Source organism: Balaenoptera borealis (genome assembly GCF_965194805.1).
Source record: "Balaenoptera borealis genome assembly, chromosome: 3".
NCBI classification, from domain to species: Eukaryota; Metazoa; Chordata; class Mammalia; order Artiodactyla; family Balaenopteridae; genus Balaenoptera; species Balaenoptera borealis.
The window spans coordinates 10347103-10361289 of NC_138866.1; positions in this window are offsets into that span (position 1 = coordinate 10347103).

The window sequence follows — 14187 nt, forward strand, 5'->3', positions numbered from 1 at the left end:
CTGATCAGTGTGAGGTGATACTTCATTGTAGTTTTGATTTGCATCTCTCTAATGATTACTGATGTTGAGCATCTTTTCATGTGCCTCTTGTCCATCTGTATGTCTTTCTTGGTGAAATGTCTATTTAGGTCTTCCTCCCACTTTTTAACTGGATTGTTTGTTTTTTTGATATTGAGTACCATGAGCTGTTTGTATATTTTGGAGATTAATCCTTTATCTGTTGTCTCATTTGTAAATATTTTCTCCCATTCTGAGGGTTGTCTTTTTATCTTGTTTATGGTTTCCTTTGCCGTACAAAAGCTTTTAAGTTCAATTCCCATTCCAAATGTAGAATAGTTGGCTGGTGGGAAGCAGCAGCATAGCACAGGGAGATCGGCTCAGTGCTTTGCGATGACCTAGACGGGTGGGATAGGGATGATGGGAGGGAGAGGTCCAAGAGGGAGGGGATATGGGGACATGTGTATGCATATGGCTGATTCGCTTTGTTGTGCAACAGAAACTAACACAGTATTGTGAAGCAATTATACTCCAATAAAGATCTATTAAAAAAAAAAAGATCTTAGGTTCTAAAACCAAAATGGGATAGGATGAAAGAATGAAATGCATACATTACAAACACTGACAATGTGGAAATGATATGTCTAAAAGAAAGAGGGAGAAAAATAAGAAAAATATATAGGAAAAAATAAAAATGCTTAATGCATGTCTCATTTATAATAACTGAGTCAAAGCTGACAAAACAAGTAGTAGAAATCTAAACTTATTCAAGAATACAGAAGTAAACTCTAAGAAATATAATACTAGCGGCAAAAATTAGGAGACGAAGCTAATTTTATTTTTCTTGTAGCAAGGATCTGATAGCTACTGTAAATAAAAAGGAAGAAAGTAGATCTATAAAATCCTAAGTCTAAAGTTATGGAAGACATCTCTCTTGCCCTGTCTCACACTTTCTGAGCCTATATTTTACTCTAATTATTGCTATGACAACTAGTTTAATGCCGTTGTAACCAGATAGGGCCTTTTCCTCAGTTTTACAACTATTTCTTTCTTTCTGTTCCAGCACTGTCTCTGAAATCTACAGTTGTGTTGTGATTTTTTGTTAAACTAACATTTATTAAGTAGAACCCTGAGGTGGTGGAGGGTGAGCCAAGTTTCAATACAAGGGAAAGTAAAATAGAGAAGGTTATTACTCACAGGTCCTGGAGGAGGTCCATGGCCTCAAAGGACCACACAGAAGGTAAAGGCAGGGTGCCGACAAGAGAGCTAGCAGCTGTACCTAAGGCACACATCTTTATTAGGATCCCTATTAGGTGGAGTGATTTGGAGTTTTCTGACTAAGAGTGAATTGGTTAATTCAAGCCCCAAAGAGTGGGGTTTTGGTAAGCTCAGTGGGGGTCTTTTTTTTTTTTTTAAGTATCTGTTGGGTGTTTTCAAGAACGTTCAGAAAGGAACATTGACAGTTACTTGTGTTTTAATTCACATTCATGTTTTAAACTTAAACTAGATGTTCTTGTAGATCTTTTTATCTCAAATCTATTTTGTGAGTGAGGGTCTTCTTTAAGGGGTGCACAAGAGGAAGGAGTCAGAAGGCAGGAGAGACTGTTTATCACCAGGTGTGCTGGGGAACTCACATCAGGAATTTACATTTACTTATGGCTCTGCCAACTGTGATCTAGGGAATGTGGGAAAGTCCCACATTCCCATTCAAGGCCCCTGCATTACTCTTGGCCACACAGAGTGGACGCCAAGGCAACAATATTATAGAGTAGTTTAACTAAACTCTAAACAGGTTGGGACTCCTGAGAAGTCACAGGACTCTCACTCATTGAAAATCTGGAAGTGTTCAGAGGTTAACAGTTAGCACACCCGGAAGCAACTGCTTGACCAGTAGGGTTTGAGTGTTACTAGATGTATCTTCAGAACACCCTGGAGGAACTGAGCATCACTGCCCATTGCTGTGTGTATTCTTCCCGTCACTCCTTGTTTCACTCTTCCCAAACCCCCACTCTTGTTCCCTAGGATCAATTTCCAAAACAAACCTGCATGGGAAGCCCTTGTTTTATATGCCAATTTCTGATGGGAATCTAGGCTTAAAAAAATCAAAAGATAAGCACTAAAACAAATATATAAATATGAAAATTTTGTGATTATATAGGGAAAAATGTGACAGTTGCTGTTTATGCTACTGTGGTTTGTTACCTACTTTTGTAATTGAAGGAAATGCTAAATTTAAGATCAAGGTTAAGAAAAACTAAAAATATTTTACTCCCATCCAATTTCATGGACTCACTGAATTCCATCTGTGGAACTCTAAGTTAAAAACTCCTGGTATAATAACTATTTGATTTTCATAACAAACCAACTCATGAGTTGATATAAACTTTAATACTATTAAAGAACTTAACATTGCTCACTCTAAGACAATTTTTATTATGTAGGTAATTTTTAAAGGACTCTGGTTCATCTTTTTAATAACATTGATCATATATACAAAGTGCATCTACGTATTTTCTTAAGTATATACGACTTTGAAATTTACATAGGACAGGTTTTGCTGTTCATTATTTACAGAGGGAGGAAAAGGCAGCAAATGAATTCAACACTTGTCTAAAATGACTTGTCTAATAAGTGCAGGAAGCTGGCATAGACCCAGGTTAGCAGAAAAATTCCTTGCCATAGGTGGGTACAGCACGCTATGGCGTTTTCATATCTGGTATAATATCCTAGATAACCCACTTAACTATATATACTCTTTGAACCTTATTTACAAATTGAAGATGATATAATCCTTTTACAAAATCATGTTGTAAAGATTAAATGAAAAAAATCATTTATCAGAGTGTTTTTATTTATGCAAGACTTCTGAGAGTATAGAGGTGGTCATTGTTTTAAAGAAAATATTTTATTGGTGAGATGAGAAACCTTTACATGAAGCAAATGGAGGACTGGAATTTGTATAGACACTGAATGTGAAAAATGTGAATAGCTCATTAAATAGCTAGTCATAGTCAAGTCTAGACAAAGGAAACTATCTCCACCTTCTCCCCAAAGAACTAAAGTAGCCTAGAGAATGTCCTTACTGGAGAAAGTTAGATAATCCCTCCTCCAAATAAAGAGAGGAATGGGAAAAATGGGCTGACAATGCAGGCTGAGTTCCCCCACATTCACCAGTCAGAAAAGTTGTTCCTTCTCCTCTAAAAAAGATGCCCTGAATGGAATACTCTTCAAGTTAGGAAAATGCAGAATTGGGGAATAAGCACGCCATCTATTAAAAAATGGGAATTTTCAAGTCACTTCACATATGTAAGAATCAGATCAGCATTACAAAGTGAAGTAAAACATACTAATATATATTAAATAGCCGAATGAAACAGGAAATGAGACACAAGAGAAAGAATTGGTAGAACATTAGTATCATAAACCAAGATCAAAGCAAAACTCAAGTTCATTATTTCAATCCAGTCATGGGTAGAAGAGGAAGATAGGGAGGACTTAAAGAAAGAGGTAAACTTGACATACAGAGGACATATAAACTATTAGTGTGATGGTGAGTTCCTAAATGATGATAAAATAAACGTCCTGATGGAACAGTAATTTCACTGTAGTCTGAGCAGGGCAGTGATTTTAGCATGCAAGAGAAATTAGAAAACATAGAATCTGGACAATGCAGTTAATGAACTAGGAATTTATACATGAGATTACAAATGTCACAAACCCAACCTCTGATAGTTTACAACACAAGAGCCAGATCAGATAAACAGCAAAGTCGAGTTGATTCAGAGTCAGTGAAGTATAAAGAAAGGCTCCTTTCCAAGAGCCAGAATTTTGACCATATTTTTGTAGAGCTAGGGTTTTGTTTAAGAGTTAAATTGGTATCCTTTGTAAGATAGGGCAAGGAGAAGAAAACAAGCATCTTTGACACTAAATAACACATTTATATTTTAAAATCAAAGAACTTCAGGTTTGGAAATGTCTTTAAAGGGCATATTCAATTCTTGCATTATGCAGGACTGACTCCAAGTTAAAAGAACATCATTGTGAATTGAAGTCTAGAGAAGGCATGAAATGAGTTCTTAAAAATAAAAACCTTTGGCTACATTAAAATAGCTTTTGAGTTATTTTTATATCCTGACTTAGCCAAAGAACTTCCAACATCAATAGATATAAAGGACTCAGGTTGCCATCTAACATTTTTACCAATTGAATATGCAATGATAAATTTCCTTTTGATAAAAAGTTAAGATACTTTCTTAGATATGCTCCATTCTTCATAAGGTATAACTTACTAATCATTTAAATAGAACAACATTCCCATCAATCCATGTCATTTTAAAAAATGAATTATGTCAGCTGCTCTCAGTAAAAGGGACATTTTACTCAAATTTGTGTTTTTATATATAGGCAAAGTAAAATGAACAAGGCTCAATTATATCTATGCAATCCATTTTCCTTAAAGTGGAGGATTATGAAGGAAATGAATGTCTAGTCATATAATATCTTTTATGTTCTGTATTCAGAACAGTAGAACAAAGACTTAATAACATTATAATGGTTGATCAATTGCAATTATTTGATATTTTCATACAAGCACTATTCAAAAGCAGAGTATAAAGAAAAGCCGGAATTTCTTGGGTTATTATGTTATTCATTGTGATATAATAAATATTGATAATAACTGTGTTCTTTGTCCCTAGTTCCTGACACAGAGCTTCAAAATCCCTTGGAATTTCCTAAGTGATAGGAGTTCTTTTGTTTTTCATAATGAGCCCCTTTAGATCATACTTGAATTTATGCTAAGAGATGACTCATGGTGAAACTTAGTTTCAATAGTTTTGAGGGAAAGGTTGGCCATGCCAGAAAGACCAAGCACTTCATTAGAGGGTTGAAACTTTCACTTTTATTCCTCAAACTGTAAATAGGGGAGTGGGACTAGAGATTAAGTTCAATCACATGGTCAATGATTTCATCAATCATTTCTAATTAATGAAACCCAAATAAAATCTCTGAATACTGAAGCTCAGTAGGTTCTGGCTTGCTGAACACATTGATGTGCTGGGAGGGTGGCATACCTGGATGCTACAAGCAGAGGGGATGGGAGTTCTGCACCACCTTCCTCCCTTGAGACCTTGCCTTACTGATTTCTTCCATTTGGGTGTTCCTGAGTGTATCCTTTATAATAAAACTATAGTCATAAGTGTAGCACTTTTAGTGAATTTTTTCTAGTAAATTTTATCACCTGAAGCAGGGTCATGGGAATCCAAGAATTTGTAGTCTAAAGTAAGTGTAGTCTTGTTGGATGCTTTGCCATTTAACTTGTAGGACCTGACACTAACTCCAAGGTATTTAGTGTCAGAACTGAATTGACTTGCAGGACACTCAATTGATGCAAAGAATTGGTGACAGTATGTATTCATTAATGTTAGATCATATACCAATATTTTATTGTTGGCAAACAAATATATCTTTGTAGGCATGCCAGCACTTAACAATTAATTTTTTGAAAATAAAATTGCAGGTGAAGAAATTAACTCTGTACTTGGCATATCATAAGAACACAGAAATAATGACATTTTTATGGGTTGGAGGAAAGTCCAAAGACCTCACATGAAAGAGCATAAAATGGTCTCAATAGGATACATAAGAGAAAAAAAAAAAGCACAGCTAGTGGAAGAGGGAGACACAATGTTAATGGCTTCCATGCATTGTTTTACATGCATAGCTTTATATTAGCATCACCTAGGGAATTTTAGAAATACTGCTTCAAAGGATGCACTGAAAATCAAATACATTGATTCCATGAGAACTAAACATGTTTAAAATGTCCCCTAGTGATGATTCTAAAAATTCAAACTTGAAAATAACTGTTCTAGAGGCAAAATGTATATCCTATAAAAATCAAGAATTATACTTCATCAATCATCTATCTAAAATACTGGATGAAAGAAGATTATTATATAAACCAAATATTGAAGAAAAACAACTTTGAACATAAGTTTCTATAATAAATCTTATGTTAAACTGGATACATACTTTCTTTAAAGTGCACAAGACTCAAATACATTATCTCATAGAAACATGCTCTGAAAAAAATTGCAAAAAGTACTTCAGCTGAAGTAAAATTAATCTAGGAGGAAGACATTATATGGGAAGCAAGATTAATAAAGATTTTATTTAGATTTACTTTTATCTAAATTGACAGAACACATATTTAAGTTTAAGATAATTCTTAGATTGGATTTCAAAAAGCACTCAACAATGTGTTGTTTGGAAGTGACACAAAGCAAAAGGAAAAAAAATTAAGCTTAAAAAGATGTATACAGAGATATAAGGCAAATGTGGAGCAGATACCCCAAGAGGGCAATTTCATATCAGATAAAATATAACTCAAGATTAAGAATAACATAGAAGATTAAAAACAAATAGCTAAAAGAATAATTTAGTAAGAATATATTACATTTATAACATAGTCTTGATATCTGTAAGACAAAATTTGTTAGAAATACAGACATTAATTATCCTAAAATAGTGGTTTCATCATAATTATCTTGAGAACTGATAGATGTAACTGATCAGAATAATCAAGGTGTTAAAAATGTGACTAAAAGAATAAAAATAAAAGAACTGTTTTTTTAATAAGATATGTACTATGTACTGCCTTGGACACATAGATTATTAACATTGACATTAAAAATAAAAACATTGTATAAGAAACACAGAAAGTCTCAATAAATCCCACAAAATCATTATAATCAATGATTACAAAGAAACTGAACTCATAAGCAGAAACATAATAGCTTGCAATATATGTTAATGTATAGATATGCTAGTGTCATGTTTTTAAATAACTCATAGCTTATACAGGACAGCAAGAGAAATTATAAAATATTTAAAACAAAAAATATTAAAAGTAATAAATTCCAGATTTCCAGACTGAATCCAAAGGGGTCATTGAAGAATACTGAGAGAGAGAAAGGGAGGGGGAGAGAGAGGGAGAGAGAAATTGATTTTAATGCTTTCATGAGAAAAGGAAGAATGAAAATAAAGGCAGTAATAGTGCACATTAAAAAAAACTTAAAAAGATGAGTATATCATATTCAAATAAATAAGAAGAAATGAAATAGGAGAATAATTTAAAAAATAAAAAATGATTATGTGATAAAACATTTTTTCTTTAAAATCTAATAAATCTTTGGCAAGACTGATAATGAAAAAAAGAAGAAATAATCATGTATCAGAGTTGCCTTTTTTGTTTGTTTTTGCAAGGATGAGAAATTAACAATGAATGAATTAAGTATAAAATATACATTGAAAAATATGGGAGAGTTCACAGAATTTACTTAAAGCACAAAAGAACAAGACTTAGAAATGAATGGGATAGAAGAGTCTAGATAGCAGGCAGGCCCACAGATTCGATTCTGCTGCTGTCAACACTAAACCCAAACAGCTACAGCTTGTATCACTGGTGCCAGTCCAAGATACTGGCACAACTGCTAAAGCCCTAACAGTTTGCCCCTCAAATTAATCACTTGGAGAATGAATCCTTTGCTTAATTTACTCCCTTGGCTTTCTGGCTCCTTATTCATAACCTACAATTAATGCTATTGATTGGATGAGGCTTCACTAGGTCAGGTTCACATGAAGGAAGGGCAAGCAAGACTGAAAATGAAGTACCTGGAATTTCCAATATCAGTAGTAAATGAAAGAGGTTCTGCTTTCCACCTTATCAAAAAATAGTTTTTCCATAAACCTCACGTCTACGCTTCATTATCTAACAGAAAATATGTTTCCCAACAAAATATATTCAAAATTTCCTTGCTTTCAGTATCTAGAAACAAATCTCGGATTTTTAGGTAAAGGAAAGTCCTTTTCCCATTCTGTCGTGATTTCAACTGGATTATCTGTAAACAGTAGCCATGTGATATTGTGATTTATAATAAGACATACATATTTGGTCTTTGTTCCCTTTTCTGGCACAAAGCTCCTATATCCCTTATAATTTCCTGAGCACTGAGAGAGACAAAGGTATCTTTTGTTATGTTAATGAGGTGACTAAATGTTGGGGGCTGGTTGCTAGGAGAACCAAGCACATGATTAGAAACTTGGAACTTTCAGTCCCGCCCCCCGACCTCTGGGGAGGAGAGGGAAGAAGACAGGGAGATTGAATCAATCTCCAATGGTCGATGATTTAATCTATCATGCAAATATAATGAAGCTTTCATAAAACCCCAAAGAGAGTTTGAAAAACTTCCAGATTTGGGGATTTGGTGAACACATGGAGATTTGGGGAGAGTGGTGCCCCTGACAGGGCATGAAAGCTCTGAGTCCTTTCCCCATGCCTTGCCCTGTGCATCTCTTCCATCTGGCTATTCCTGAGTTATATTCTTTTATAATAAACTGGTAATCTAGTAAGTAAATATTGCTCTGAGCTCTGTGAGCTGCTCTAGCAAACTAATAGAACCCAAGATGGGTTGGTCAGAAGCACAGGTGACAATCTGCACTTGCAACTGGCACCTGAAGGGAGGAGTAGTGGCAGTCCTGTATAATTGAGCCCTTAACCTGTGGAATCTGATGCTATCTCTTGGCAGATGACATCAGAACTGGAGTGAACTGTAGGATACCCAGCTGGTGTCAGAGAATTGCTTGCTGGATGTGCTGGAACCACCCCCCCTTTCCTCTCTACCCCTGCCCACGCCCATTGGCATTGGGTGCAGAATAGGAAGCCAAAATTGGTAATTTATATACCATGAACATATTTTATATAAAACTGTGTATACAAATGGGAGGAAAGAAAAGTGAAATTTATTTTAAATATATAAATATATTTTTATTACACACTTTGGAAGGAAATATATTCAGATAATGCTGTCCTTGTTTTTATGTATTTGTCAGGAGGCTGTAGGTAGTACTAGTAATTTTCCTCTTCAATTGTCCCTCAAGGCCACTCTTGAGGTTAGCCATAACACCGACACACTAACATACCTCTCCACATCTGAGTATGCCAGCATATTTACAGAATTCTCTGTAAAGCAGGCTTGATTTTTTTTTTTTCTTCTCTAACAGATATTCATAGAGGGAACATCCCATGTGACTATAGATAAATGCTGAAAACGCAGTAGCAGTATAGCAGATGTAAGCATACCAATAGTTAAGCCCAATGTCTGTGCACCTTCTTTTGCATGGCCCTTTGTGATAGTGGAATCTGCTTGTGTGCCCTACTTTTTGGCTTGATGATAAAAAAGCACTAGTTTATAAATAGAAACTTGGATTATACGGTCACCTGAATTTCCATAATCAGATCTTTGTTGTATAACTGGAAACAGAGGAAGAACATTCCTCAGAGGTGAAGCAGTATATTGTCAAAGAGGGTATCATTTTGCTCAAAACCAAAATCCAAACTGGATTTTAACTAGGGATGCTCTAAGGGTCCTCATCCTTGATGATCTGGAATCTTTAATGCTGGCACTAGTATTTGTGATTCCCAATCTGCTTCTCTCCATCCCCACTCCCAGAATATAATAAATTTTTAGTTTAAATTTTGGTAGAGATGTAGCTTCATATTCTTGGCCCTTCACATAATAATACTCCTTAGTCTAAGGGCTGGAGTTGTTCAACATATTTATTCTTACTTTCTTAATCCCACCACCCTTCAAATACAGCTCCCTTTTTCTGCTCCTCTTTAGAAAAATATTTTTTGAAATAGTTGTCTGCATTCACTGTTCCTGATACATCTTCTATTTTCTCCTGAACTCAGTTTAACTGACAACAAAAAGAGTAAATTTAAGGATTAGGAATTAATTACACACACTCATCTGAAAAACTTTATATTGTTCAGGTATTAAAATACTTCAATGACTCCCATTAATTTTAAGATTAAAGCCAAACTTTTAAAAATGACATTTCAATGCTCTTAAACTTTGCTGCCCAAAATATATATCAAAATCAATTTCTTCCCATTCTTTCAATTGTTCTATGAACTTGCTATAAACAACCACCTGCCATACATTTCGAATGCTAACCTTATTACATTCTCTGCCATCATGCTTAATTTCTATAATTCCTATTTCTCCCTAAAGTTACAATTTATATATTGCAATTTATAATAAGAAATATATCTTTGATCTTCATCCCCATTTTTTGCAGAGCTCCTAAATCCCTTGTATTTCCTAAGTGATAACAGCTATGAAGGTATCTTGATATTTATAACCCCTTTCAACCACACCTGAGTTTATGTTAATGAGGTGACTTTTGGTATGCCCCTAAGGATAGGGGTTGGTTACAGTGATTAGAGGATTGGAATTTTCAGTTCCACTCTCTAATTTCTGAGGAGAGGAGAGAGACTGAAGGTTGAATCAATCACTAGTGGCCAATGACTTAGTCAATCATGTCTGTGTAATGAATCCTCCATAAAAACCAAAAAAAAATGGGGTTCTGAGAGCTTTTGGGTTGGTGAACAAGTGGAGATTTGGGGAGAGTGGCATATTCTGAGAGCATGGAAGCTCTGCGTCCCTCCCTATATAATTTGTCCTGTGCATCTTTTCCATCTCTCTGTTGATTTGTGTCTTTTAATATCAGTTGTAATAAATCAGTAATTTAGTGAGTAATTTGCTTTCCTGAGTTTTGTGAGATGCTCTAGCAGATTAATCAAGCCTAAGGAGGTGGTCATGAAACCAAGCAGAACCCTGTGGGGCTCCTGGACATGGAAGCCTTTCTGTGTTCTCTGTTTCTTGTTTGTAGGGAATAGACTCCAGCCTCCATGAACTTCCCTGAGTTCTGAAGGGCAGATTTGAACAGTTGCTAATCAGGGAAGGGAGGGATGCAGAGACAAGAGAGGAGCAGCCAAGAAACAACAGTGCAGCCTTGGGGCAGGGTCCTGGTTCCTCCTCAAGTGATGCCCATAACAATATCTTTAAGCTCTTCTGCAGAACTAAAACCCCTATCAAATGGAAGATGTTAGCATTCTTCATTCCAGAGAAAAGGTCACAGTTTGATAGCCTCAAGAATCAAAGAAGCTCATCAAGAGATGACCTGAGGACAGATTAAAGGAACCAGAAAAGCTCATCAGGAGACTACTTGAGACCAGATTAAAGGAGTGCAGGCCCTGCCCACACCCTGATCCTTATAAGCAACCCTGCCCTTGAACCATTGCTATAAAACTCCTCATCACATCCTCCTGGATTGGGACCCACAGTTTTGAGAGCATGAGCTCACTGTGTCCCTCTTTGCCTGGCAAAGAAATAAAGATATTTTTTTCCACTTCACCCAAAACTCTGTCTCCGAGATTTGATTAGGCACCATTGCACAGAGGCCGAGTTTTCAGCATCAGTCATGGGAACCTCTGATTTATAGCCAGTCAGAAACACATGGACTTGAGACTGGTATTGTAAGCAGATAGGGTAGGGTAGGGGGTCCCCAGAGAAAGAGAACCAGGTATGGCTTTCCTGACAGAAGAGAAGCCATTTTTGGCCTAAGCCATTTTGTGATCTAAGCCTGCCTACAATGCTTGTCCTTGGACAGGTCTCAGTAATTAATGATCTTAAGAGAACAAAAGAATGCAGAAACAAACAACTGTTGTCATGCAAGAGAAGTAAAAATAGCAAAGATAATATATCAGTTGTAAAGACTCTCAGTTCTGTTTCAGTGGTAGAGATTAGCCTGAAGCACTCAACCACCAGATCAACTGGAACTTAAGGGATGATGATGTTGACCTTTTCTGACCCTCCTGACTTCAATCAACTAAAGCTTGGACTCTGTCCGCAGCCCAGGTCCCTCCATGAATATGCATGTACCTTTAGCTTTAAACTTCTCCAATTTTGCTGTTCAGGGAGACACTGCTTTAGGAAAGATTCCCAGTGTTCTCCTTACTTACTTCAAGTAATACATCCTTCCTTATCCTGATCTTTGGCTTGGTTATGTCTTTTGGCTCAACACCCACCAAGAGGTAAACCCAGTTTTTGGGTAACAGTAACTGAAGTGGAAGACAGTCCTGTGGTACTGAGTGCTTAACCTCTGAAATATGATGCTATTTCCAGGTAGATAGTGTCCAAATTGAGTTGAATTGTAGGGCACCCAGCTGGTGATGGAGACTTGCTTGGTGGTGTGGGGAAAAAAACCCACACATTGGAATTGGAATCAACATTGTTACATATCTAACTTAAAGCATATGTTTCCATAGAAGCCTGTAGTAGCCCTAACCCTGCATTAATTATAATTTCTTGTTTCCATTTTTATTTCTCTCCATAACAACAATAGCAACTATAATTATAAATAAAATCTTAAGCTGGGGTTCAATGTCAATCAATTTTCATTGCATGAACTAAGGAATATATTTGAGAGGAATTTGATTCTTTGATTCATCTCTTTAATTACACATTTGTTCATACTGGTTTCATGTACTAGGATATATACTACATATAAGAAAACCAATACTGTAAAAATTAAATCTGTGTGTATTTTGAAATGCCACCTTCTACCTTGATGTGTGTGTTTGTGTGTGTGTGTGTGTGTGTGTGTGTGTGTGTGTGCACATGATTATATAGAATGTGGTGATCCTCAAGGCAGGGGAAAGCATTTTAAGTCTAGAGGAGGGGTAGGTGCCTTCTTCTTGATTCTACTGTATCTTTGTCTCTTGTCTTGGGGAATCTCTGTTTTCAAAACTGATTTGGAATCTAGTTAACATGAAAATCTGATATTCAAAATAGGGTTTTTCAATTGCAAAGTTCCAGGGGACATGCAAGTAAATACACATACATATCTCCTGCACACCTCCCATAAAGAAGTTTATCTTAACAGTTTTGTTGTGGTCAGCTTTGCTTTTAGTAAGAAAATCAATAAAATCTACAAAAACAAAACTTACACACTAAACAAAAATGACAACAGTTAACAAGCACTTAACTAGTAGCTAGGCTCTGTACTAAACACTCGACATTTATATTATTGTAAGAATAATTGAGATAGTAAATGTATTATATATATTTAGGTTTTAGTTTGAGGAAATTGAAGCTTTCAGGTTGAGAAACTTTCCACAGATCACTCTTTTAGAAGGTAGTGGAGTTAAGTTTCTAATTCAGGCAATTTACCTTCAGAGCCTGCAAAACTGGTAATCGTATTGTGTTCTCTCCTATTAGACAAGACAGAGCATAGTTTCAGGTACTAGGAACAAAGCTGGGAAACCTTTATGAACAGTGAGTACTGAACAAGTGAAAGGGGAGGCATTTCCAACGGTGTTTCCAATTGAATGAGTGCCATACAACAAGTTTTACAGTTCATTAGACAATACATCCTAGCTGATTTAATTATCTCCTCCCTGATCATTTATTTTTTCCATCATGTTTTCACCAGAAGAGAATATATTTGATCTTGTATGAATAAACCATTTTATCAATAGGATGTACTACAGACAAAAGGTTTAGTTGATCTAGAAGTAGTGCATTTATTGGAATGTTAACTTTCATCCAAACTTGTCTTCAGTTAAGTACATGTAAAACTGGATCTGCAGATACTCTTTGTCAGCATTTCATTTGTGAGTCAGTGAATCTATAGAAAACATTTATGAATTCAATGTTCAGTGTTTATGCATTCACTTAATTTTATATTTTACCCAATTTATCATGATATACTAAAGGAAACAGAAGAGTATTAGCTTCTGTTCCAGAGGAATTAGAAATGTTAATATATAATTATAATGCAGTGTGATGAGAACCATAAAAGAATAAACACAAATAGATGAGTAGCTAAAAACATCTGCTGGAGAACAGAAAGTAAGTCTAATTTTTTAACAAATAAATTGGCATCAATTTTCAATGAAATGCTACACACGTACAAGTTCCCCCACTACCTCTCATTCCACCTGGAATTCAACTGATAAATAAAATATCTGATAAATATAGGAAATGTTTAAGAACTACTGGGCAAATATTGAGTTTATAAAGACAGCATTTCTTATTAATCCTGACTCATTTTCTCTCTCTTATAAATCCTAGTTAGCAAGATAAGTTACACTTAATTCTCTGTCTGTTCCTGAAATCTAGGTGGAAACGTGGACTGAAAAGGAAGTATTTATTTTGAGTATTTGGATGACTTCATTAGAATAAGAATCTGTTTTTTCGATGCACAACTTAGAAAAATAGGTGAATTTTTAAGTCCAAAGAGAAAGAACTTACTTTTTTAACTTTTTATTTTATATTGGAG